This window comes from Pleurodeles waltl, chromosome 7 (assembly GCF_031143425.1).
Source record: "Pleurodeles waltl isolate 20211129_DDA chromosome 7, aPleWal1.hap1.20221129, whole genome shotgun sequence".
Taxonomy (NCBI): Eukaryota; Metazoa; Chordata; class Amphibia; order Caudata; family Salamandridae; genus Pleurodeles; species Pleurodeles waltl.
The window spans coordinates 481,000,093-481,027,311 of record NC_090446.1 but is presented as its reverse complement, the minus strand read 5'-3'; the positions used below and the strand labels follow the sequence as shown (position 1 = coordinate 481,027,311).

Sequence of the window (27,219 nt, the reverse complement as noted above, 5' to 3'; positions counted from 1 at the left end):
CCTAGAGGAGATTGTGTCTGCAACGTTAGTTACGTATGTGTTCTCACTCAACCACCAAGAAAATCATACTCATTCACAACTACCACGTCATTGTAAGTGTCTTGCCATCCTACAGCAATTCTAGAACACCATTGGAAAATGCAACCACAGAATGTTTTGCAATGCAGACATATGTTCAAATGGCCTGGAATCACAACACCGAAGTGAATGGTGGGGGAGAGGGCCAACTCTTTGTGCACAAACACAAAATACAGTTTGTTGGGGGTATTTTAGAGCTTCTGCAAAAAAAAAAAAAAAAAAAAAACAATCGTTGTACGTACTAGCTGAAAAGATCTGTGTGCAAATTGTAAACATATACGCTTTAAAAGCGTTTAAAACCTCATGCGATCGTCCGAACAAATTTGTCGCACTGCAGATGACAGGACAGGGCTTGTTGACTAATTAGATTAGAGAACACGCTGTCCCCTTGCTAAAGAGATCACACAATATGAATATAATGAAGCACTGCCGACGGCATCAAAGCACGCACGGTTAGATGACTGAATGACATCACAGAATCCACGATGTCGCTGCCAGTGACACAGCACATGCTACCTCACTGGTGATGAAACTAGAGGACAGACTGCGCCACTGCTGATGACGTCACACTATAAGCTTTATTGGTACCGATGACATCACAGAACAAGTGATGGAATCAACAAACACGGCTCTGAAACGTCGAACTGGAATCTGATGATGTCCAAAAGGCAAAAACTCAATTTCTCACTACTGAAATCACAGACGTTCTGCCTGAATAATGGTGCATCACCTACAGACATTCCCGGTGCTGTTGGTTTATGCTGATTATGACGAAGGACACCATGATTGCTGATGAAATCACAGAATATGTTGCATGGCACGGGGAATATGCTGCCCCACTGCTGAAGATCTCACAGTACAGATATCTCACGGTTGAAATCATAAAACAAGCTGTCGCCTGCGAAGAGGCCCGAAAAACACTTTGTCACTAGTGATAATGTCAGAATGCACGCTTTATTAATGCTGTGCACGTGACATAACACAGTGGCTCAGCACCTGAGATCAGAAAAAAACCCTCACGGCCGATGATTTGTCATTATTGATTTTTAACTGCTGGCGACATTAGAGGAAACACTGTCCTACTGCTGATATCAAGAGCCTAAATAAATATGACTACAGCACTGCACCACTCCCATGTTGATGGAAGTCCACTGGCTCCCTTTGCAGGCCTGCACTATCTTCATATCCAGCTATATGAGCTACGAAGCGATTAAGACTGCCACCCCCCGGCCTATTGGAATGACAAGCCCATCACCTCCGGTGTCTCTTAGCACACCAACAGTCAGGACACCAGCAGACTGGAAGAAATGTTAAAAGAAGGCAACATGCCTTCTTCATTTATGCACCCAGGATCTGGACAACATGCTCATATCCATGACGACCACTCAAACCCTGCTCCGATTTAGGAAGATTGGAAGATCCACCTCTTTAAAGAGCCATACATCACAATAAAGTACCAGTTCTATTCTCTGAACCCAGCCACTCCTCCAATCATTCACTGACAGGGTCTTTTTCTTTTGCCCTCTACCATTCTTCACTGCCATTCATCTACGTTCAAGCAATACAAGTACCATAGAAACAAACGCATATATCTCAAGAGCACGTAGTCTAAATACTGCTGCCCTCCAAGAACATGCTTTCCCGCCGATGCTGACATCTCGTCTCATCTGTCTGGGTGCCCGTGAGATCCTAGGGCACACACTCTCTCACGAGGTAGACATAAGAATGAATGACGTTTGATCACAGGTAATGTTCTCTGCTGCTGGCATCGCAAAAAACATCATCTCATCACTGAGGACTTCACAAAACATCTTGTCCTACTGGCGATGAGATCATAAAACCTTTTTTTTCACTGCTGATAACATCACAAAATATTTGTCTCATTGCTGTTGACATCACAGAACAGGTTGTCTCACTTCTGGTAATGTAACAACACATACTATGCCACCAACATTATCACAAAGAGCACTAACATTTTTGGGAGATCAGATCGACACTGCTGATATCAGATGAACCCTCTGAGCGTTTCAGATGATATCACAGAACATGCTGCTTCTGCTGGTGAGATCAGAAAGATATTCCAAAATAGTTTTCTCACTGCTGATGACTTCATAGAAGATACTTTCTCACAGCTGATATCACAGAAAATGGTTTCTTACCAAAATCATAGATCACACAAGTTCAGTGTTTTTGCTAACATATAATATGCTTCCCCCCACTCATGATATCGCAGAGAGTGCTGTTATAATTGGGAAGAGATCATGTAACACAATGTCTTACTGAAGAGGATCCTAAAAAAACCGATTCTCAATCTCATTTACATATTATATCTCACAAAGCGAGTTTTCACCATGGCAAGAGTAGAGAACATGTTCTCAAAATTAACTCCATGCTTACTTACAGTCTACCACAGAGGACACCATCAACTCATTCATATTGCAACGACTCAGGAGATAGTTTATTTAGAAAATACAGAAAATAAAAAAAAACATAACATAGCTCACTTATCAAGATATGCCCACCAGTAAGTAATTTATCACGACTGCATAGTAAAAGTTATGCCTGAAAATAAATGAAAGGGCAAATGTTACTTTGAAAAGCCCTGCAACACATCATCAAAGAGACTGATTCATGAAGAAGTCTCCTGTGAGATATTTGTAGCTCTGGTAATTCATGTGCCTATTTAAAGTTATTTCTTCACACTATGTAACCTAATCACATTGAATATGAAGGCACACTCTCTGAAAAAGCGTGGTTAGTATTACACAATAGTTATTACTTTCAATTATGCAATTTGTCCATAAGGCCAAAGAACTATCATGTGCACTGCATTTACTTCCGTTTATGACAACCTATTTGTGAATCGGTAAGAGAGGGAGCAAGGCTGATCTAAGGCTGCAACTGATTACGTGCAATATATTGTATACTGGCTCATTTATTGAAGATGTGATTGTAATTTGGACCCGATCATTAGATGATAAACTAATAGCTCAGAATTATTTGAAAAGCAAAACCTACAACAATGATCCCACTATTGATAAGAGACAAACACAGCTAACATGTCTGAATGATGAGTTCACTCTTTAGCAGTATACACTACAAAATGAATGATATCTATTATTGCCCCACTTCCACCAGTACCATCCTACACATTTCTAACACACAGCCTTGTAAACTATTGCATAATATGCTTGCTGTGACCAAATGCACTCCAACTGAGATGCAATTGTAGTCTCTATATTGATTTTTCACTGTCATGTAGAACAGCCTAAAACTAGTTTATAACATGCGGTTAGTTTAGCACTATAGTAAACACATTTAATTCTTATTTGTAGGTCACCAGTCAAGGAGACAGATTCATGTTTGTTTTATAGCTTTAAGTACAACAGCTCTCTGTACATGAAAACATTAGGTAAACTAAAACTGACAGCTGGAATTAGTAGAGAAGGGGCAATATGTGTACTGTTTGTGCTGAGGAATGTAACTAATTAGAGACATGTTCTATAGAGTTGCTACATAAATGCCTTTAATCAAACAATTAATTTAGATTACTTCAAAAAACAAGTCAACAGCCTTCATGGCTAGAGATAAGTATATTATCCAAACAGGTAGGAAGAACCCCAATCTGTGAAAATATTAAAGAAAGATTTAACAATGAGTTCATACTCCTTACACTGTTCCCTAACAACAGGTTTACCATCACCCACACCACATCACATAACATGGGCTGGGGCTTAGTCTGCACAAAGTTAAGAACAGACAGAGGGTAGATTTACTACAGCTCTTTAGAGATGTGTGGCACAGTGTGACATAAAATGTATTTACTAAACACTATGAAGGCCCACAAAATTGTGTTGCATAGTGCCCATGTAAACGTTCATTAAATCTACACCTGTGTGTCTTATAGCACTATGCTCATGTTGAAAGGTATTTCGCTTCTTTAGGGGTTTGGTGTAGCACACTAAGGCCCTCATTATGATTCCGGCGGGCGGCGGAGGCCGCCCGCCAGAATTCCACCCTCCATAATACCGCTCCGCGGTCAGAAGACCGCGGAGGGTATTATGAGTTTTTCCCTGGGCTGGCGGGCGGTCTCCAAAAGACCGCCCGCCAGCCCAGGGAAAAACTCCCTTCCCACGAGGATGCCGGCTCGTAATAGAGCCGGCGGAGTGGGAAGGTGCGACGGGTGCTGTTGCACCCGTCGCGTATTTCAGTGTCTGCAAGGCAGACACTGAAATACTTTGCGGGGCCCTCTTACGGGGGCCCCTGCCGTGCCCATGCCATTGGCATGGGCACGGCAGGGGCCCCCAGGGGCCCCGCGACCCCCCCTACCGCCATCCTGTTCATGGCGGCTTTCCCGCCATGAACAGGATGGCGGTAGGGGGGGTCGGAATCCTCATGGCTGCGGAGCGCGCTCCGCAGCCATGGAGGATTCACACGAGCAGCGGAAAGTCGGCGGGAGGCCGCTGACTTTCCGCTTCTGACCGCGGCTGAACCGCCGCGGTCAGAATGCTCGTTGGAGCACCGCCAGCCTGTTGGCGGTGCTCCCGTGGTCGGTGGCCGCCAGGGTCAGAATGACCCTCTGACTCTGTAATTATCAGCAAGACTCTGGGCCTGATTCTAACTTTGGAGGACGGTGTTAAACCGTCCCAAAAGTGGCGGATATACCACCTACCGTATTACGAGTTCCATAGGATATAATGGACTCGTAATACGGTAGGTGGTATATCTGCCACTTTTGGGACGGTTTAACACCGTCCTCCAAAGTTAGAATCAGGCCCTTTATCTGCTAAACACTGGCTGATGTCAACAAATTTCCTAAAACTAAATTCCACTTAATAGGAAACTTTCCTGAATCCCCCGAGGAATTACCTACAATAAAGATGCTTGCCTATCAGGCATAGCAAGCTTCCTCGTTCTTTGTAAGATTCTGATCATCTTAATTGATTCAGGTCTCTTCATATCTCCCCAAATCCTGGCAGTATCTAAATATTGCTTTTTCTTTCTTAGCCAAACTAAGGGTATTTTATATTCATTACTTTCCCCATAAAGTTGTATTGCCTTTGTGTCCTCTGCAGTAGACATGGGGCTTCTAACGAAAGCCATACAACAATTATGGAATATTCAGATGCCACCACCATAGTGCTGTTTTGCTTACACATGTTTGATCATACCACCTTAACCTACGCTTTCAGCATTGGTTGAGGGCCTTTAAGAAATGCCAGGAGCACAAAGCATTTTACATGTCTGTTTCCATAGCGTGGAAATACAATCTTATATTAATTTAATTTTATGTTTGTAGGTCACAACCTATAAACTTAATCATCTCTAGGTGTAAAATAAATTATATGAAATAGCCAATACGTGTTGCAAACAAAGAAATCCCAGTGGCAGAAGAATTAATTCAGGAGGCTGAATCTAATCAGTTCCTGGAAAAGAACGATTTAGATCTCTCCTATCGGAAAGCAGAGTGTTTTAATCCTAATATCAGGAGGGAGGGAGTTCTAGATCTGTGGGAAAAAAAGTACTGAAAATTTGCAGTCTTCCGTCCATCAAAATTTAGGGGCAGATTTATGGAAAGTGGCAGTGCATCGAGTGCAGCACCACTTTCCCAACGTACCTTAGCAACCTCTACTGCCACCATGTGTGTGCTGTATTTAAAATACGGCACATCATGGCGCAGGGTAGGGGGCAATGACTCTATTGATGTACTCTGCAGGAGTAGCGCCAAACTGTTGGCGCTACTTCTGCATAGTACATAGGGGCCCATTCTAAAGAATGAGCAGGCGTTAAAAGTGCCATAATAAATGGCGCAGGGAAATCCCATAGATTTCCTTGCACCATTTTACCAGCTCCCTTATCGGGGGAACGCCCCTTTGCATACATTATGCCTGGCGCAGGCATAATGTAGCGCAAAGGGTTACAGGGTGGCGCAATGCATGCATTGCGCCACCCTGTAAACGGCGTGCGGATTTTGGCCTCGTTGGGCCATATTAACGTCAAAATAAATAACGTTAATGTGGCGCAAGCTGGCGCTAGGGGGCTATAAATAGGCCCCTTAGTTCCTGCAATGTGGAGAAGTCCTCAGATGCTTGACTGTAATATTTGGATAGGAGCATTCCTAATGACTTTGTCCGACCAGAGGATTAGTGCTAGTCCCTTAATGCACCAGAAAACCCATACCACTTCGGAGATAATTAAATTTGTACAGGTAGCCAGTGCAGGGAATTCAGGCCAGGTGATAAGCGTTGTGAAATGCCTTAAGCTGTGCCTTTTGACTTCCAAGACTAGGAAGCCTTTGTATGTCTTGCTTCACAGCTCTGGTGCTGTCTTCCAGCCATTCTCAGATGTGAACTGGATCACCTGTGTATCCGCCGTCATCTGAAAACCTGAATTTTCACTAACTAGAGTTAGTGAATTAGATCTCTTGCCACAACTCTGTCCTGCCTCTGTCTTTCTTCTCATTGCGACATTATAGCTTCCCCGCGACTGAGCGCTTTGTAAAAGAAAGTTAATGTAATAGATTTGCTCCATTCGTATTCATCTCTAGAAATGGCAAATGAGGAATAATTTTAGCCGAGGGAGTGTTCATGCATGCTCGCACATGGCATTGCTGTTTTTCAGTGAGGGATATTATTACTGCAAAAGATTTAACCACAATCAAAAGAAGCCTTAAAATGGGTTGTTGCAGTAGAAAATGGCGACCTAAGTCTTTTATAAGGTTCTTTGCTACACGATTCTGATAATTCCATCCTAACCACCCTTACATTTTTATGTCGGGTTCTGGATATTTAATCTGATAAATTGAATAGGTGACCTTTCTCATTTCTAAGTGTTATTTTACAGACTGAGGTTACCTGCAACCATTCTTTATTTTCACTATTCCTGTCAGGCTAAAGTTTCCTCTTTCCCTTGATGTCCCCTCTAATCCGGGCCAGTGTCATTACATTTCTTTCTATGTGAAAGTTGCGGCAATTTGTTTCTATCTCCCAATCTCCTTCCCTTTATCCCCCCCAGTTACCTCATTGCACTCTATGGTGGTCAGTAATGGTTGGTTATGGTCCTCACCAGTACATGCAAGTTCACTTGAGTCCAGGTGGTGCTGGGAACTGTAGGCGAGATGGGGCCGAGGGAGACTAAGGGGGTGATTCTAACCCTGGCGGTCGGTGTTAAAGCGGCGGCCAACCCGCCAACAGGCTGGCGGTAAAAAATATGGGATTCTGACCCTGGCGGGAACCGCCAACACAGACAGCCACCTTAACACTCCGACCGCCACGGCGGTACAAACAAACAGCGCGGCGGTCACCGCCAACAGACAGGCGGCAGACAATGTACCGCCCACACTATTCCAACTCACCGATCCGCCACCTTTTCCGGGGCGGGAGCACCGCCGATAAAAACACGACGGAAACAGACTACGGACGGGAAAACGCTCACCACTACGCACTCCACGAGGAAGGAGGACAGCATGGAACCCGAATTAAACATCCTACCTGCTCTCGTCTACCTTCTCATCTACCACGAGTACGAAGTCCGGCGCAGACGACAACGGTGAGTACTGCACCTACGACACACGGGAGGGGGAGGACGAAAGGTTACGGCCACACACATATGCGACCCCCCCCCCCAACTACGTACTCACCAATGCAGCGCACCAAGTCACAGTGACACCACCCAAACACCCCTGAAAAATGCTAGGACATAATCATATTTGGAATAAATATTTATGTACCAAAAAGCTCCAGAAAATTAGCGTACAACCATGAAAGATATCCACAACAAAACTAATTACACACACATCAGTGTATAACTGAAGTACCAAGTCCTGCACAACCTACGATTTCAGCATGTCCGTGGGCCAAAGTCTTGCGAAACAAGGGCAAAGCCCACACAGGAGACCTGAGTCCTTTGGAGAGAACACTGCAGGGGCATCAGATGTAAAAACTACAGGCACCTCAGGGGGAAGGGAAAGGGGGGGCACCACAGCCACATGAGTCCACGACGCCAGATCCACGAGGAGCCACCATGCCCACTGGACCATCCTGGGGAGTGCAAAGCCACAGTCTCTCAAGTCTCTGCAGTGGGTGGATCGCCCACTGGACCATCCTGGGGAGTGCAAAGCCACAGTCTATCAATGTCTCTACAGTGGGTGGGCTGCCCACTGGGCCATCCTGGGGAGTGCAAAGCCACAGTCTCCCAATGTCTCTACAGTGGGTGGGCTGCCCACTGGGCCATCCTGGGGAGTGCAAAGCCACAGTCTCTCAATGTCTCTACAGTGGGTGGGCTGCCCACTGGGCCATCCTGGGGAGTGCAAAGCCACAGTCCATCAGGTGGATGACAGTCTCCACTGGTCAAGGAGGAGGCATGGTGGGCACAGTGAACCATAAACGGTGCTTGCGACGGCGGTGCCCAGCGGAGCGGTGCTTGAGAGGAAGGGCCCAGCGGAGCGGTGCTTGAGAAGAAGGGCCCAGCGGAGCGGTGCTTGAGAGGAAGGGCCCAGCGGAGCGGTGCTTGAGAAGAAGGGCCCAGCGGAGCGGTGCTTGAGAGGAAGGGCCCAGCGGAGCAGTGCTTGAGAGGAAGGGCCCAGCGGAGTGGTGCCTGAGAAGAAGGGCCCAGCGGAGCGGTGCTTGAGAGGAAGGGCCCAGCGGAGCGGTGCTTGAGAAGAAGGGCCCAGCGGAGCGGTGCTTGAGAGGAAGGGCCCAGCGGAGCGGTGCTTGAGACGGCGGGGCCCAGCGGAGCGGTGCTTGAGACGGCGGGGCCCAGCGGAGCGGTGCTTGAGACGGCGGGGCCCAGCGGAGCGGTGCTTGAGAGGAAGGGCCCAGCGGAGCGGTGCCTGAGAAGAAGGGCCCAGCGGAGCGGTGCTTGAGAGGAAGGGCCCAGCGGAGCGGTGCTTGAGAAGAAGGGCCCAGCGGAGCGGTGCTTGAGAGGAAGGGCCCAGCGGAGCGGTGCTTGAGACGGCGGGGCCCAGCGGAGCGGTGCCTGAGAAGAAGGGCCCAGCGGAGCGGTGCTTGAGAGGAAGGGCCCAGCGGAGCGGTGCTTGAGAAGAAGGGCCCAGCGGAGCGGTGCTTGAGAGGAAGGGCCCAGCGGAGCGGTGCTTGAGAGGAAGGGCCCAGCGGAGCGGTGCCTGAGAAGAAGGGCCCAGCGGAGCGGTGCTTGAGAGGAAGGGCCCAGCGGAGCGGTGCTTGAGAAGAAGGGCCCAGCGGAGCGGTGCTTGAGACGGCGGAGCCCAGCGGAGCGGTGCTTGAGACGGCGGGGCCCAGCGGAGCGGTGCTTGAGACGGCGGGGCCCAGCGGAGCGGTGCTTGAGAGGAAGGGCCCAGCGGAGCGGTGCCTGAGAAGAAGGGCCCAGCGGAGCGGTGCTTGAGAGGAAGGGCCCAGCGGAGCGGTGCTTGAGAAAAAGGGCCCAGCGGAGCTTGAGAGGAAGGGCCCAGCGGAGCGGTGCTTGAGACGGCGGGGCCCAGCGGAGCGGTGCTTGAGACGGCGGGGCTAAGCGGAGCGGTGCTTGAGAGGAAGGGCCCAGCGGAGCGGTGCTTGAGAAGAAGGGCCCAGCGGAGCGGTGCTTGAGACGGCGGGGCCCAGCGGAGCGGTGCTTGAGAGGAAGGGACCAGCGGAGCGGTGCTTGAGACGGCGGGGCCCTGTTCAGCGGTGCTCTTCTGCACCACGGGCCCTGTTCAGCGGTGCTCTTCTGCACCGCGGGCCATGTTCAGCGGTGCCTATCTCCACGGCGGGGCCCTGTTCAGCGGTGCTCTTCTGCACCGCGGGCCCTGTTCAGCGGTGCTCTTCTGCACCGCGGGCCATGTTCAGCGGTGCCTATCTCCACGGCGGGGCCCTGTTCAGCGGTGCTCTTCTCCACCGCGGGCCCTGTTCAGCGGTGCTCTTCTCCACCGCGGGCCATGTTCAGCGGTGCTCTTCTCCACCGCAGGCCCTGTTCAGCGGTGCTCTTCTCCACCGCGGGCCCTGTTCAGCGGTGCCTATCTCCACGGCGGGGCCCTGTTCAGCGGTGCTCTTCTCCACCGCGGGCCCTGTTCAGCGGTGCCTATCTCCACGGCGGGGCCCTGTTCAGCGGTGCTCTTCTCCACCGCGGGCCCTGTTCAGCGGTGCTCATCCAGCAGGTCAAGGGAGCCAGACCTGGCCTCGACTCCCTGCTCAGTCGCCCTCGGACCGTGACGTTTCTGGACCCTTCGGGGACGGACTCCTGGCCTCCTTAGTGTCCTCCTTCCCAGCTGGGATGTGGCATGTGGGGTCCACCTTCTCCGCGCTCCTGCTGCCCTTCCGCTCCTTTGATGGGGCTCTCGGGCCCTTGCCTCCCCCAGATGGTGTGGGTGGTGAAGTGGCCGCACATTGCTCCTTGGGGGCCGTCCTGTCGGTCCTCGCACGGCGGTCCTTGGTTTGGCGGGTCCTCTTGCCGGGGGGGGGGGCTGGACGTGTCCTTGCTGCAGCTCGATGTGTCACTGCTGGCAAAGGGTGGGCTCCAGAACCCAGGCACAACAGTGACACCCGAAGCTGGGCTGGTGGTGGCTGCGGTGCTCTTGGGACTCCTTGAAGATGGATGGGGGAGGTCATCGGGGGGAAAGAGGTTAAGGTTAGCCAGGAAAAGTTTTTTAGGGCCAAGGTAAAGGGTAGGAGGAGTGGAGATGGAAGTGGAGGTAGAGGAGGTGGTTGTAGGAGAGTCAGGTGTGCTGTCATTGGGTGAAGGTGCTGGTGCTGTAGGCTGTCGTGAGGTGGATGGCTGTTGGGTGGGTGGCTGCCTGCGTTTGTGTGTCTTGGAAGAGGGGGTGACAGACACAGTGGGAGAGGATACAGGGGACGTGTACATGGCAGTGGGGGTGGTGACTGCACGAGTGTGGACTGTACTGGAGGGTGAGGTGGTGATGGAAGCACTGGCTGATGTTGGGGTGCATGCAGGTGTGAGTGTAGACGTCACAGGGAGGGAGGAGGGAGACGAGGAGGAGGGGGACACAGGGGTGGCAGTGGCTGTTGGCATGTCTGCATCTGGGTGTTGCTCGGGTGAGTGTTTGCGGGATCTGTGGTGCTTGTGTTTGGATGAGCTGCTCTTGGGTGTTGAGGTGTGTGCAGGCTGGTCTGATGGTGTGGATGGGATAGGCTGAGGAACAGGAGACAGAGACAGGCTGGAGGCAGTCAGAAGAGGGAGGCTGGAAACAGGGACAATGGCTGCCGTCAGTGCTGAGGCCAGAGCAGTGAACGCTCGTTGATGGGCAGCCTGACCCGAATGAATGCCCTCCAGGTACGCATTGCTCTGTTGCACCTCCCTTTGCACACCCTGGATGGCATTCAAAAGGGTCGTCTGCCCAACAATGAGCGTCCTTACCAGGTCAATGAGCTCCGCACTGAGGGCAGCAGGGGTAACAGGGGCAGGGGCTGAGGTGCCTGGGGCGAAGGAGACGCGCGCCTTCCTGGGCGAACCGGCACGGAGCGAAGGCTGAGGGGCTGCTGGGAGGGCGGGGCTGGTGCGCTGGGTGGCGGCTGTACCTGTAGAGGCGGGGGGCACGGATGTTGCCGCCACCCCTAGGGAGCTCCCATCCGAGGACGTGTCGCTTTCGCTGCTCTCACCAGCGGTCCCCGTCGTGGTGCTCCCCTCGCCCTCCGGATCACTGGTGCCCTCGGTGTCTGTTCCTGGGCCCACCGGGGCCTTGTGTCCTGCAGCTCCCTCGTGCTCCGATGCCATATCTCCTCCGCCTGATGATGCTAATGCACACATGCACAAGAAGATGAAGAGAAAGGGTGGGGGGAGAAAAAAGAAGACCAGGTTGAGTGCATGCAATGTCAACACCGTTGGCGGAGAGGACAGACACAGGTGCCTAATGCACTAAGCCGCGCATTCGGGGTACACTACTCAGTACTACTGACTAGGACAACAGGCCAACAGACGTCAAACGCGCACATGGGAGATGCTGGACCTTCAATGGCTGTACTTGTCACCCTACAGAGGTGGGGGCCGGGGACACAGGGCCATGCCTAAGGGAGAGGACTACACTACAGAAAGCGCCCTGGCCTAATGTCACCCACAGCCCTCCTCCCCCACCCAGACGCCTCCACTGCGCAGAAAGATAGGAGAATGTGCTGATACTCACCCCCTTGTGTCTGCTGTGATGTCTTAAAGCGCCCATCCAATTCAGGGTAGGCCACCGCCAGGATCCGGGACATCAGGGGGGTCATGGTGAGACTGGCACCCCTCCTAGGTTGGGAGGCCATCCCCAGCAGTGTTTCTGCGGTCTTCCTTGTCCCGCGGCGGATGTCCTCCCACCTCTTGCGGCAGTGGGTGCCCCGTCTGTTGTGGACCCCCAAGGTCCGGACTTCCTTGGCGATGGCACGCCAAATGTCGATCTTCTGATGGGCGCTGACCTATTAGACATGTACAGGGTGGAAAGGAGGAACTCATCAATGACCTGCATGTTAGATGTAATTGGCCCCCCCCACCCACTTTGCCGTATGGCACATGCTCTCATCTGTCGGGCGTTGCACTCCTCATTCGCCCCCCACCCCACCAACTTACATCCACCCCAATCCACACAGGCATAGCCCATTCCATTAGCACCCGGTGTACTCACTTGTTGGTCTGGAGGACCGTAGAGTAGCACATACTGGGGGAGGACCCCATCCACGAGCTTGTCCAACTCTTCAGACGTGAAGGCAGGGGCCCTTTCCCCAGGCGCAGCAGCCATTGTATCTTCCAGACCGAGGTCACAGCAGCACTTGCAGTATAGGTCCTCTCCTGTGGACGATCAGGTCTCGAGTGATTAAGCAGATAGAAAATGGCGGTCACGTCCGCGGCGGTGTGTCCCGCGGCGGTGCGTACCGCGACCGCCGGCGCACTTCGTTATTGGCTGCTGAAACCCATAGGCTTCAATGTTAACCAATGCGGCTTTGCGCCGCGGTCTGCGACCGCCTACCGCCACGGTGTGCCCCGCCAGCGCATTGACCTCACATCCCATTGTCCCACTTCACAGGTCAGGCAGCCGCCATTTCAAGGGCCCACATGGCTTAATTTTGACTGCGACACACAGGCCTAGGCCTTGCATTGCCACACATACACGCCTTTCAACCCATTGCCATTCTTTAACTGTGCAAGCTGTCTGTACGTACCTGTGTTTTGGCTGACTCTGTGCTCCATGTTGTCCTTCCTAGGCACCGTCCGCTGGGACTTGCGATGAGAAGGAGGAATCCTCGCGTGTACCGACCGCTGGTGGACCTGTCGACAATGGAAGAACGCCATATAATACTTCGATACAGACTTGACCGTGCCACTATCCATGAACTGTGTGCCCAGCTGGAGCCAGCCCTGATGTCCCCCATCCGCCAACCCACAGGGATTCCCCCTCTGGTGCAGGTTTTGTCAGTCCTCCATTTTTTGGCCAGTGGGTCATTCCAGACCACAGTGGCCATGTCATCTGGAATGTCTCAGCCAATGTTTTCTAAGATTTTGAGCAGAGTGTTGTCTGCCCTGATGAAACTCTTGCGGAGCTACATCATTTTCCCCGAGGAGGGTGACTTGCCTACAGTGAAGGGTGATTTCTATGCCCTTGGACACATCCCCAACATCATTGGTGCCATTGATGGGACCCATGTGGCTTTGGTACCCCCAAAAGACGATGAGCAGGTGTTCCGAAACAGAAAAAATTATCATTCGATGAATGTCCAGGTGGTCTGTTTGGCTGACCAGTACATTTCCCATGTAAATGCCAAGTTCCCTGGGTCAGTGCATGACGCGTATGTGATGCGAAATAGCAGCATCCCCTATGTGATGGAGCAGCTACAGAGACAACGTGTGTGGCTAATAGGTGACTCTGGTTACCCCAACCTGCCGTGGCTACTGACCCCAGTAAGGAATCCCCGGACAAGGGCAGAGGAACGCTACAATGAGGCCCATGGGCGTACTAGGAGGGTGATTGAGCGAACCTTTGGACTCCTGAAGGCCAGGTTTAGGTGCTTGCATATGACTGGTGGATGCCTAATGTACTCACCAAAGAAGGTGTGCCATATCATCGTGGCCTGCTGTATGCTTCACAACCTGGCTTTGCGACGCCAGGTGCCTTTCCTGCAGGAGGATGGTCCAGATGGTGGTGTTGTGGAAGCCGTGGAGCCTGTGGAGAGTGAAGAGGAGGAAGACTCAGAGGACGACACAGACAATAGGGATAGAGTGATACAATAGTATTTCCAGTGACACCCAGGTAAGATTCACCCACGCCATTTCCCAATTGCTTCTAGCCTCCTGCATCTGTACTTTCTGTAGTTCCCCACAGATGTTTTTCATTAATTTTTGCCTTTCCCTTCCCTTCTCAGTGCTGTCTGACTCAGTACCTGACTTCTGCTTGGTTCGCCCATGAAATACAGCGTATTGACATTGGTATGTTGTCATGACTAATTGACAGAACAGAAATTGAACAGTGATATGTAATACATTTGTTAATAAGACAGCATGACTCAAAACAGATTATTGTGCAAAATGTGATTTATTTACAGTGCTAGATATCGGTACATGTGATTCTAAGGGTGATGGGTGGGGGTGGAGGAATATCCATGGCAGAGTCCAGTTCTCAGTCTCACAGGTGCATTGTTCTTTTGCCTGGGGAAGGATGGAGCATAGGCAGTTCATGGTTGGACAGGGTGGCAATGTGGGACAGTGGGAAGAGTTCAGGGGGTATGTCCTGCTGGCGGGGGTCTTGACATCCTACTCTGTCTTTTTCTTTGGTCTCAGGCTCCTCTTACGGGGTGGTTGTTCTTCAGCAGGAGGTGGGGTTCTGGGGGGCTGTCGAGGTGTTGGGACCTCCTGTCCACTAGCGCCGGCGGAGGTGGTAGGCTGTTCCTGGTCCGGCCTAGTGACAGAGGCCCTGTGTGGTGCACCATGGTCCCGCAACGCGTCCTCTATCCTGTGGAGGGCCAGGACGATGGTCCCCATTGCGGTCCCGATGATTCTCAGCTCCTCCCTGAACCCCATGTAGCGTTCTTCCTGCTGTGCCTGGACCTCAGTGAACCTGGCCAGTACCGTCGCCATCGTTTCTTGGGAGTGGTGGTAGGCTGCCATGATGGTGGTGAGGGCCTCTTGGAGAGTGGGTTCCCTGGGCCTCTCCTCCCCCCCCTGTCGCACAGCAGCCCTCCGAGCTGCCCGGTTTCCCCCGGCCTCTGTCCCCTGGCCGGTGTGCCCGCTCCCACTGCCCCCAGGTCCCTGTTGTTGTTGGGGTGTTGGGTTAGCCTGGGTGCCCTGTAGTGGCAGACACACCGCTGATTGAGCTGTCCTAGAGACAGAGGCATGGGCCCGCTGGGTGGGAGCTGTGCTGGTGTCGGCAGAGGGGGTCGGGTCTGGTGTGGCCTGTAGCTGCCTGAGGGGAACCGACTGCCCAGAGGTCCCCGATGGTCCGGGCTGGTCATCAGGTTCACTGTCGACAGAGCTGCTATCCTCAGTGTGGGCCTGTTCCGGTGGTGGGATGGACAGTTCTGGACCCTCCTGGCTGGTGTGTTGTCGTTCGGGTCCTGCATGGGGTAAGAGAGTTTGGTTATTGTTTCTGTGTGTGCAATAGCGTGCCCTTGTTCCCCAGTGCAGGCATTCCCTTGAGGGAGGTGTTGTGAGGGTATTTAGTGGGGGGGAGGGGTTGGTGCAGTGGTCATGCATAGGTGATGGGTGCCCATGATTTGTGTTATCATGCAGGAGTTGGTGTTGGGATGGGTGGGTTGTGCTGGTGAGACATTGTCAGGGAGGATATGTGCTGGGGGGTTGGGGGTGAGGGTGGGGGTGTGGGTTGGCATGCTGGTGGGGTGGGGGGGATATATTAGTTGAGATGGGACTTACCAGAGTCCATTCCTCCGGCTACTCCAGCGAGGCCCTGAGGATGCAGGATGTTCAAGACCTCTTGCTCCCACGATGTAAATTCGGGAGGGGTGGGTGGGGGTCCGCCGCCAGTCTTCTGGACCGCGATGTTGTGCCTGGAGACCATCGATCGGACCTTCCCCCGTAGGTCGTTCCATCTTTTGCGGATGTCCTCCCTATTCCTGGGATGCTGTCCCACCGCGTTGACCCTGTCCACGATCCGCTGCCATAGCTCCGCCTTCCTGGCTATACTGGTGTGCTGCACCTGCGAGCCGAAGAGCTGGGGTTCCACTCTTAGGATTTCCTCCACCATGACCCGGAGTTCTTGGTCCGAAAAGCGTGGGTGCCTTTGGGGTGCCATGGGGTGGTGTGGGTGAGGTGTGGGGTGGTGTATGTGATGAGGAGTATGTTGGTGTGTGGTCCTTTGTGCTACTATGTGGTGTGTGTGATGGTGTAGTGTGCCTCAGTGTGTCTTGCTAGGGATTGTCTGCTGTGTCTCTCTCTCCTTCTCTCAGTAATTCTGGTCGCAGGGGTTTGTGGGTGATGTGGGTGTGTGTTTTATAGTTGGTTGATTGTGTGGGAGTGGTGTGTGTATGTGTATCAGGTGTGTGTATTTCAAATTGTCCAATGTGGCTGTGTTTTGGTGATGTGTGTGTATTCTGACCGCGGCGTGTGTAGCGCCAATGGAATACCGCGTTTGAATGACCGCCGTGTGGATTCGTGGGTCGTAATGGCATGGGCGTATTTCTGTTGGCGTGACGGTGGAGGTTTGGTCATCTCCAGTTTATCGCTGCCCGCCGATGTGGCGGGCTGCAGTGGAGGACGGATTTTTGGAGGTTTGGCCGTTGTGGGTCAGAATGACCGTGGCGGTTGACCGCGGCCGCGGCGGTGTTATGGCGGTTTTATGACCGGCGGTAAGGGCATTTTACCGCCGAGGTCAGAATCACCCCCTAAGTGTAGTGCCGATCTCAAACAACACAGATCAGCAGCATTTAGAAGTGTAAGCAGTGCGTTTGCCTGGGTTGCAGTGTCCCAGAACCAGTTTCGCTTATAAAATAAAGTCAAGGACACAAGTGGTTTGGACCAGGTTGGGAGACTTCACTGATTCATATGTCTTCCTAATGCTGAACCAGCCTGTGGGGACCGTCCTGACGGCTACAGAAAATTGCCCATCGGAATAGCCATGGGGCACAAAATGGCAACCACACTCAGGAGCCTTGTCGTCTTCCCCACATTCTCCTCTTGTCTTAGTAGTCATTGTCCTTCCCCTTCACTAGGCACACCATGTCCACATCCCGCCTGCGGCTGGGTACTTCCTACCTCCTGAGCAGGCTCTTAGAGGAACTCTTTTCATTGGTATCAAGGGGGTAAACAGATGAAAATGAAAAAGATCCAGGGTCCTATTTAGACTCTCCTAACTGGTTTGATAGCTGTAGTCCTGGCTCGACTTATGTTGCCCCGTTAGTGTACTGCGAGCAGTACAATTAATTTGGATTCCATTCAGCAGCTCTCCTGTTTGCAGTGCTCGACATTACCACATACAAAGTCTGTGTGTGGACACGGAGGGCTCAGCCGAATGGTGATTTAGGACAAGTATGACCTTTATCTCTCTTTGTTCTCTCAGAGCTAATCATGGGTGTAGGACCCTCTGGCAAAGCCCCTCCATACATCACCATCTGTCCCCCTAATAGATGGCAGGATTAAAGGTAAAGCCCAGCATCCAGGTCTAGCTTGTATGGTAGTGCCCTCCTTTGCTCTTTGTCTCGTACAGTAAACCCAGAATGTACTCGACCATTCACATTTCAAGTGTACTCTAAGCTTCCCCGACAGTCACTCTGGCAATCAGGTACCGTAGACAGTGCCACTCACCAAGCTCAACCCCAGAACACTGTCTACAGGACCTCATGGTCACTTGCACAGGGATTTTGGTTCTTGAGACCAGATGCCTAAGAAGAAACCTCGTCTGCCCATACACTCCCCAACGTGTTGCTAATGAGAGGATTCCTGAACCGAATCTGCATTGCTTTTCTAACGCTCCGATGCCTCTTCTGTTCCTCTCAAATATTCCTTCATTTTTTAGGCCAGTGCTGTCTTATCTCTTTGTAGCCTGTCTTGGTCTTTTCAGCATGTGTTGCAACATTGCTCCCTACTCACGTTCCTTCGAGAGACCCTTACTTCTCCTAAAGGACTTAGTTGCCGGCATTATATAATACACCCTCTCTTTTCAATGGCCAATCCCTTTTATTAAGTTGCAGGAACAACGTTCTTGTTGCCTTTTATTGTTACAGCAATATTTTGTTGTTTTTTCTGTTTGAATTTTAAATTTAGAGGGGCAAGTACTTTCACATTAGCCTTTCAGCTTTTTCCAACTAAATGTCACAATAAAACCTTTCGTCAACTTGGATTTTTGTTGCCTTGCATCTTTGTCAGCCAGAATTCTACAACAAGGTGTTCCCCCAGATAATTTTCCATTAGGATAGCATAACTCCCATTTCCACCATAGATAACTCTTTTATTCCCTTTCGCATTGCTTGCCTAATCAGTAGGTGAATCATTTTTGGGGCATCTATTTTTAAGTCTAGCTTGAAATTGCAGCTTTGTGCATGACCTATTGTTACCTTTAACATTTACATAGAGTGATATTTGGCTCCTCCAAGGGTACTGCATGTCTCTTTCACTGGATGCTATTGGCTGTCTATCATCCCGCCTCTTGTGAAGGGCTTGCATTTCAGTGCACGAGGGACTGCTGTGGATACTCAAATATAGACTGAATCATCAAAAATGCAGTTCTTTATCTCACAGATGATGTTAATAATATGGGAAACAATTGTTTTGGCTTTGTAGCACGTTTCAGGTATGTCTGTATTATTTAACTCAATTTCCAGTTATTGATTTGTGGAGTATCAAATTCTGTGGCCACCAAATCTACTAAAATTCCTTCCAAACTTGGGTTAATGGGCCTCAAGAAGAAATAGTGTATGAGTGATCGGAACAGCAATAGTACGAGCACTTGGGTTTTGCAGACACTGATGACATAGGCCTCTATTTGATAATGTTGTGGCCATAGCTTTATTTTATTTTCCAGAAAATCAACAAACTAGCAAAGAAACCACTACAAACTTTAGTTTGTAGTTGACAAACCCTGATACATAAAATTCATTTAACCAATGATAATCATTTAATATCTTAGAAGAATTATAAACAATGTTATCAATTCCTTGGGCATCATTGACATATTTAGAACATCATGTCCAATATGATTTCAACAATTACACTGCAGCATGATGAGGAAACTCACGCCAAATAACTGATGCTTGTGGTTAACCCCAATCATTCACAGCCCTCCCAAGAAATGAAAACACCATGATGTGAGAACCCAAGTTCGAACTAGAAGCCAAAGGAATCTATTAAACCAACTTCCACCTCCTGCCTGCCTCATATTGTCTTCAAAGTATTTTTTTAAAGAGTTTTAGTTCTTAAAAGGCACCACAGTTTTGTCCCTATTTGTAATTTTCAGATGTTACTGTCTACACCTTCTATAACCACTAAATTATGAGAATGGGTGAGTGGGTGACTTGTGGTGCAACCCTGGTGAGGGCCAAAGAGTGAAGACAAATACAGCAGGCAAAGGTTGTGCTGGCTTTTAAGCCCCACAAATGCCCTTCCCTAAGGCCACCTTTCTTCGGGCCCAATTACAAGTGGGCAGTTAAATTATAAACCCTGCAGAAACACCTGTATTCGCAGCGGTCAACATTACAAGTGGCGCGATGTTTAGTGCACCCCGTAATTACCAGATGCACTAAAGATCACACCTTTCATTAAAATTCAATAGGTCAAATCTTCCAGAATTGAGAAAGGAGTGAAGGCCCATTATTTAAAGGGCATGCAGATTTTGCTACTGTTAGTCCCCAAATTCTGAACACCTTGGTGCCAGATTTGTATTGAATGTGATAATTATCACACCCAACAGGGCCTGCTCATAATTAGACCCTTAGAGGGTCATTCTGACCCTGGCGGCCGGTGGCCGCCAGGGCCACCGACCACGGGAGCACCGCCAACAGGCTGGCGGTGCTCCAACGAGCATTCTGACCGCGGCGGTTCAGCCGCGGTCAGAAGCGGAAAGTCAGCGGCCTCCCGCCGACTTTCCGCTGCTCGTGTGAATCCTCCATGGCTGCGTAGCGCGCTCCGCAGCCATGAGGATTCCGACCCCCCCTACCGCCATCCTGTTCATGGCGGGAAAGCCGCCATGAACAGGATGGCGGTAGGGGGGGTCGCGGGGCCCCTGGGGGCCCCTGCCGTGCCCATGCCAATGGCATGGGCACGGCAGGGGCCCCCGTAAGAGGGCCCCGCAAAGTATTTCAGTGTCTGCCTTGCAGACACTGAAATACGCGACGGGTGCAACAGCACCCGTCGCACCTTCCCACTCCGCCGGCTCTATTACGAGCCGGCATCCTCGTGGGAAGGGAGTTTTTCCCTGGGCTGGCGGGCGGTCTTTTGGAGACCGCCCGCCAGCCCAGGGAAAAACTCATAATACCCTCCGCGGTCTTCTGACCGCGGAGCGGTATTATGGAGGGCGGAATTCTGGCGGGCGGCCTCCGCCGCCCGCCGGAATCATAATGAGGGCCTCAGTATCTAAAGGGTGTTTTTATAATGTTGAACAGATCTTGATAGTATTCGAAAACGGAGAGTACATAACCACCAACTTATTCAATTCAGGACGTAGGTCAAAAATAAGGGACTAAACAGGGAAGAAGAGGCACCACCCCTGAGGTAATACATCAAGAGGCAAAGCATCTAATATTTGCCAAAGTGATTGTTTTGACGTAATGATTCATGTTTAGCCTCTAGCCTTCAAACACTGGGTAATCAATATCTACACAATTTGTAATTATAGTTTTTCTTCCAAATGTATGTAAAAAGAGGTATATTTTGTGTTATTTTTTGCATAATGTTCAATTCATTACATGTGTCCTCCACAACCCTCATAATAATGTTGCTGCTGAAGACACCACAGGACACTGCCTCACTTCTAAGGGCACCATAGTGCACACGGAGTCACTGTTGGTGTGAGCACGGAACACAGTGCCTCATCCACAGAAATGCCTGTCACTCTCCCATTGGAGAAAACGGTATCGCAAATTTTGGTTGAGTCTGAATGTGTTTGAGTCAAAAGATATGAAGTTGTCTTTTGCAATTAAGAGTGATCTTACAACAGGACCTCCTCAAACTGGTGAGGGGACAAGCTCCCCATGATAAACCAAACGACAACCTTAAATGCTACTTTGCACAAATATTTGGTGCCAAAATGCTAAGCGTCCGAATATCAGAGACAATGAGAGTATGAAGACATAGCAGTGACAAGTTACAGTTTCAAAGTGCTAAGTGAAGCAGGGAAGGGTTAATTTACACTAGTGATGACTCATAGTGCACAGGTCACGACTGATGTAATCACAGAACACACTGGCTCCATGTTGATGACATTATTAATTGAGCTATGAGTGTGCGAGCTTGGTGTTCAAAGGTTAAGGCCAGACGCATCTTCTAGGTTGATGAACGTGTCCGTAGCCTGGCGAGAGGTATATGTAGAGTTTTTCCAGTCAGATTTTCAGACCAAGCTCCACACTGGGAGTGGCACCGAGGTACTACTAGTCTCCATCTAGGACTTTGATTCAACAGTGCACCATACTGAAGTGGCAGCCCTCCTACTAATTGACTTATCTACTCTTCACACAGCCCGTCATTCCACCATGCTGCACAAGCTCCAGTATCTTGTAATTCCATGGTCAGATCTAGACTGGATCTTGTTATTACTCTCAGGACATCTACAGATCATCTCCCTCCCACCTTTCGAATCATAACAATTCAACAATAATAAGGCTGTTCTGCTAGCAGTGAAAACCTGGGTAAACACAAACCACCACATACATCTGAAAAAGTCATTATCACATTTTTGCTTGACATTACTGTAGTTGTGTCATTTTGATGCCAAACATTTAGGGCCAGATGTATGATTCTGGCCCATTGCGATTCGATAATTGCGATTTTTAAGAAATCGCTATTACCGACTCGCAAAGGGCCTTGTATCACATTTGCGGTTTGGTAATAGCGATTTCTTAAAAATCGCAAATACAATTACCGAATCGCAAATTGCGATACTGGCCCCATTCGCAGCTATGGGCCTGTTGGCCCATAGCTGCACATTTTTTGCATTTCCTAAATTGCGATTTCTGAACCAGAAATCGCAATTTGGGAAATGCAAAAGGCCAGGGTGCTGGGGGCCTAAGGCCCCCTCTCCTGCACCCCATTTTTTTTTTTTTTTACCATGTAAAGTACACACATGCCAAAAGGGCATGTGTGCTTTACATATTACATTTAAAAATGCAGTTTTACTGCATTTTTAAATTTTGCACCATGTTACCACCTGGTTGCAGACAATGGTATTTTGCATGTGCAAAATACCATTCTGCGAAAAATCGCAATTTGCGATTTTGTGCAGAATTGCCTTGTGTCCTGGATTTTGCGAATCGCAAAATGCGATTCGCAAAATCCAGGTCGCAACGCAAAAAATCGCAAATTTTGCAATTTCTATTTTGTGGTCTGCGAATGCCTTTGATGCATTGCAGACCACGATTTTGCACTCGCAAATGGCCGATTTCGCCGTTTGCGAGTGCAAAATATTTGGATACATCTGGCCCTTAATCTCTTAAAGCCAAATCAGGCCCCTGGTTGGAGTCTTGGCTCCCTCTAAGAATTTGCTGGCAACGGGTGAAGAAAAGGGCAGCCCTACCACACTTTGATTCAGTATAGTATATTTCAATGATTTGCAGCCACAGTTCCGGTTGCAAACTATTACAAAGTTGCCAAATCCTCAAAGGAGGGTGGTAACTGATTTGCAAGTGGGAAGGGGTTGATTCCTCTGGAAATTGGGGGTACAGCATTAAGGTGAGAAGTAAGTGGTACTCGGTACACTGCCTGCTTCCTCTTAAGTTTTCCAAAACTGAAAACATTATTTCAAGGCAACACTGGTTAATTTAATGAACACAAACAGCTTAAAAAAAGCTTTCTGTTTTGGAATGTAGCCACATCGATAGGGTCTGCCGTTCCTTGGAGGCAACTATCTGTCATTGCAGCCAATCACAGTGGGTCGCAAATTGAATGTTCTGTAGGCAGGTCAGTCTATGCCCCCCTAAGATTCAGTATTTGATGAACCAACCTATAAGAACATAGGTTGGCACGCAAAATTCAATTCCATTAACAAAAAGTCAGGGTGCAATTTGTGACCACATTTTGAGAGCTGAATGGTAGTAAATGTGGCCCATTGTGCCTTACATCCGATGAGATCTACTGTACAGGTGGGTAGGACAGGTCGCCTCAGGCTACTGAAGTCATGGGACAAATATTTTCATTGCTGATGACTTCACAGAGGATGTATATGACATCACTGAGGGACACAGTCCTTTGATCAGTGATAGCAAAGATTATGCTGCCTTCTCACTACTGTCACTACCTCTGAACTCGCTAATAGACAACAAAACACACTGTTACATCAACTGGTGGACAACAGGGCATACTGTCTTCTGATGAGATTTTGGCCATTGTCATGTAGCTGACAACACAATCTCTTACAGCTGAAAACATCACAGAGTACATTGTCTTCAACTGTACTCGCCAAACACGTTCACACCAGCGATTATATCACAATTCAGTCAGTCTGCAGATGCGATAAAAGAATACCTTGTCTCTCTACAGTATAGATGAGGGAGTGTACTCTCGTTCTGCTTATGACAGAGAACAGCAAGTCTCACTACTGATAGCACACCCACCCCCATAGACCTATGAATTTAGTAGGACTGTGTATCAAGTCAACATAACCTTCAGCATATAGGGTTTTGGTCCTTCTACAACCACCAGGAAATGTTGACACAATTTCTAACTAGCTCACTGTGCTCCATCCGAACCCCTAACCTTACTGGGTACCAGATTGTAACAGCAACGTCGAACATGACCACTCTGATTCCCAAGGAAATCATGGGAACAGATCTACTCTTTAGTTGTTACTCTGAATGAAAATACATTTTTGTATCTTTCTTGGGTTTCCCTTGAGCATGCATTTATTGAAACAATCGCAAGCATTAGCTGCGATTGTTAAGCAGATGAAAGAAAGCATGGTAACCAGCATTATGAAATAAACAATTCAATCTTGGTAATATTACTATGTTAATACACTCCTATAACTACTATCTACACTATCAAGAGTATACATGGGCAAGATGTGCAAAGAAGCTAGTTTGATATAATGCAGGCTATCATCCTTTGCAGGATCAAGGTCAGAGTCAGCAGGGCTGCATCTCAGCCACACTACACAGTGTTTCTGGACTATCCCAGCAGAAATGCTCCTCTGCCAAATATAGCACAGAGGCAGGTTATATAATACAAGCACTGTACATATTGCACTGTGTGAGAGGTGTAGAACTAATGCAATGGTTTATAAGGAGCCTCACAACTACATTTTTACTCCTCTCATCTTCAACGTACACCTACCTAACCATTTGCAGTTGGTTCACTACAGTATTTACACACAAAAAGGCATGGGGAGATCAAATCTAAAACAAAATCAACCCTCTCAGTGGGAACACCCTTAGTGGTTTTAAAATTGCCCTCACCCACTAAATAGTGGTATGATTCATCATTGGCGTGCTACAACACACTGGCAGAGGCCAACTCTCAGAGTGGAGCAAAGTGAGATTTTGGAGTCAATACCCCAACCTTACAATGGATCCATTATACAGAATGAACTTAAAACTGCCTAAGGGAGTGCCCTCCCTAATTTATTCTGGACCCCCAAGGCAGGGTTGAAAACTGTACACTGGAGTACACCTGGGTAATCAGTGCCCTGTCACCCTCTGTGCTATCAACAATGTGAGGGCAATTTTAAAACCAGTAAGGGTTTTTCCACTGACGGGATGGATTGTATTCTAGATTTGATCTCCTTCTTGTGTGTGTTTGGATTATTGCCTGGGAGGACGAGGGAGGAGTGGCACCTCTCGCCCCTTTCTTTTGTGAGTGTTTCACTACAGTCTTTGCTGGGTGTGCAAACCATTCTACTGTCAAATGCAAAACCTGTACAAGAAGATGAAAGATTCTAAGCCTCCATTTTAAAAACACTGGCAGCTCAATTGTGACTATTGTAGAGCACAACTTCATCTCCCAGCAACACCGTTGGTTGCATGTGCAAGCACTAGTACTGTCAACATCCTTTTGAAGGGGCTCTGAAAAAATCATCCTACAGCATGCGTCTGCTAGAAAGATCTTAAGCGCCCACAGCTCCAATCAATTTGCTGTGGTCCTGATCGGCCTACTTACCTTCCCGCTGAAGCTCACTGCGCATTCTAAACAGCACTTCTAACATGCACAGCAATCAATCAGAGCGCCCTCAGACTCTTAGCAGGTGAGCTCTCTGTATCAGCAGGACACCAAGCATTGCACAGCAACGAGAGATGACTGCAAATGTCTCTCTGCAAGAAGTTTCAAACTCAGAAGATTTCTTAGGCACAGACAGAAAAGCTGTCCTTCTCTCCCTCAGGAGCTGTGCTATCCCCCTTTCGCCTTGTCCATTTGGAAATACATGAACATCTTCTACAAGAAGTACCTCAGAGAGTCCAAGTCAAACACTCCAAACTACCAAGTAGAGGGAGCGACAAACTACTGCTGTTATTATTATTGTGACTTAACACATGTAATCTGCCATTAGTATTTAATAAAGTATCTGCCCTAAATGCACCTTTGTTTCTACTTGATTAAAGCCCCCATCCTCTTTTTCTTCTAGCAATTTTAGTAGACGTAATAGGAATACAGATACAGAACACAATCGTTTCACAAACGTTTCTAGGTTCCTGTAATTGTTCACCTCAAAATGCACAAAAACACACTGTCCTTCTGGGTCTAAATGTGCACAAACATATGAACAACAATTTTGAAAAGCAGCCAAGCAGCGCAGACACAATAATCAATATGTTACATGTACCACATGACACACCTGGGAAGCTGACTCGTTATGATGCAACCAGACAGCGTTATAAAACTACTCCCTTTATTTTCTTTCTGACATTTTTCACCAATGTGCAGCATGTCCTGGACTCAGGGCAGAGGGTCAGGAATGTTTTTTAGCCTTCCACACCTTTACAATATAGAATTTAAAAATATAATTGTCCTGTACTTCTATGCATACTGATTTGATGAAAAGCAGCACTGTGTTAGGAAGGTTGCTCGTTGAGGTTGATTATTCTTAGGGTCTGGAAAGAGAGACCCTCATTAGACATGTAATCTCTCAAAGAGTTCTGACCATTATAAAATTACTCTGTAATAATATGGCACAATGTGGTTAAACGACTCCTGTACTAATCCACAATCACAATAATATTCAGTAGTTTCTTGCATAGACCCTTTTAACACCTTGATTGCAGTCCAAGACAGACTAATAAATTACAAACACTGACTGAGTGAATCTCAAAGATTAACCAACTTTACTACCAGAAACAGGACCACATAAAAGTTACTGTAACAGCCAACACCAGACTCTATCTATCTATCTATTGGACATGGCCCTTTTTGCAGAGTCATCCCCAAACGTTTTGCCTCCTTCCTCTTATTTTTCTGACCTATTTTTGTTGGCTTTACAACTCTGGGCACTTTACCACTGCTAACCAGTACTAAAGTGTATATGCTCTCTGTCTAAATTGTATTGGTGATTGGTTTATCCATGATTGGCATATTTGATTTACTAGTAAGTCCCTAGTAAAATGCACCAGAAGTGCCCAGGGCCAGTAGATCAAATTCTACTAGTGGTCCTGCAGCACTGATTGTGTCACCCACATGAGTAGCCCTGTAAACATGTCTCAGACCTGCCACTGCAGTGTCTGTTTATGTAGTTTTAAACTGCCATGTTGACCTGGCAAGTGCACCCAGTTGCCAGAGCCAAACCTTCCCTTTTAGTACATGTAAGGCACCTCTAAGATAGGCCCTAGCTAGCCACATGGGCAGGGTACAGTGTATTTAAAAGGTAGGGCATGTACTGGTGTGTTTTACATGTCCGGATAGTGAAATATTGCCAAATTCGTTTTTCACTATTGCAAGGACTGTCTGTTCCGTAGGTTAACATGGGGCTTATCTTTAAATACCTTTTAAGTGTAATTTTTTCATTGGGAGCAGATCTAGATATGGAGTTTGCGGTCTCTCAACTCACTATTTAAAAATACACCTTTTAGTGAAGTTGGTTTTTAAGTTGTAAGTTTGAAAATGCCACTTTTAGAAAATGGGCATTTT

The 27,219-nt window shown here is 48.8% G+C and overlaps 1 protein-coding gene across 1 annotated transcript in view; it reads right to left on the bottom strand.

Moving 5' to 3' along the window:
• The window catches only part of SEZ6L2 (seizure related 6 homolog like 2), a 217,059-nt gene that overhangs the window by 165,885 nt on the left and 23,955 nt on the right, over positions 1–27,219 (bottom strand). The window lies entirely within an intron of this gene.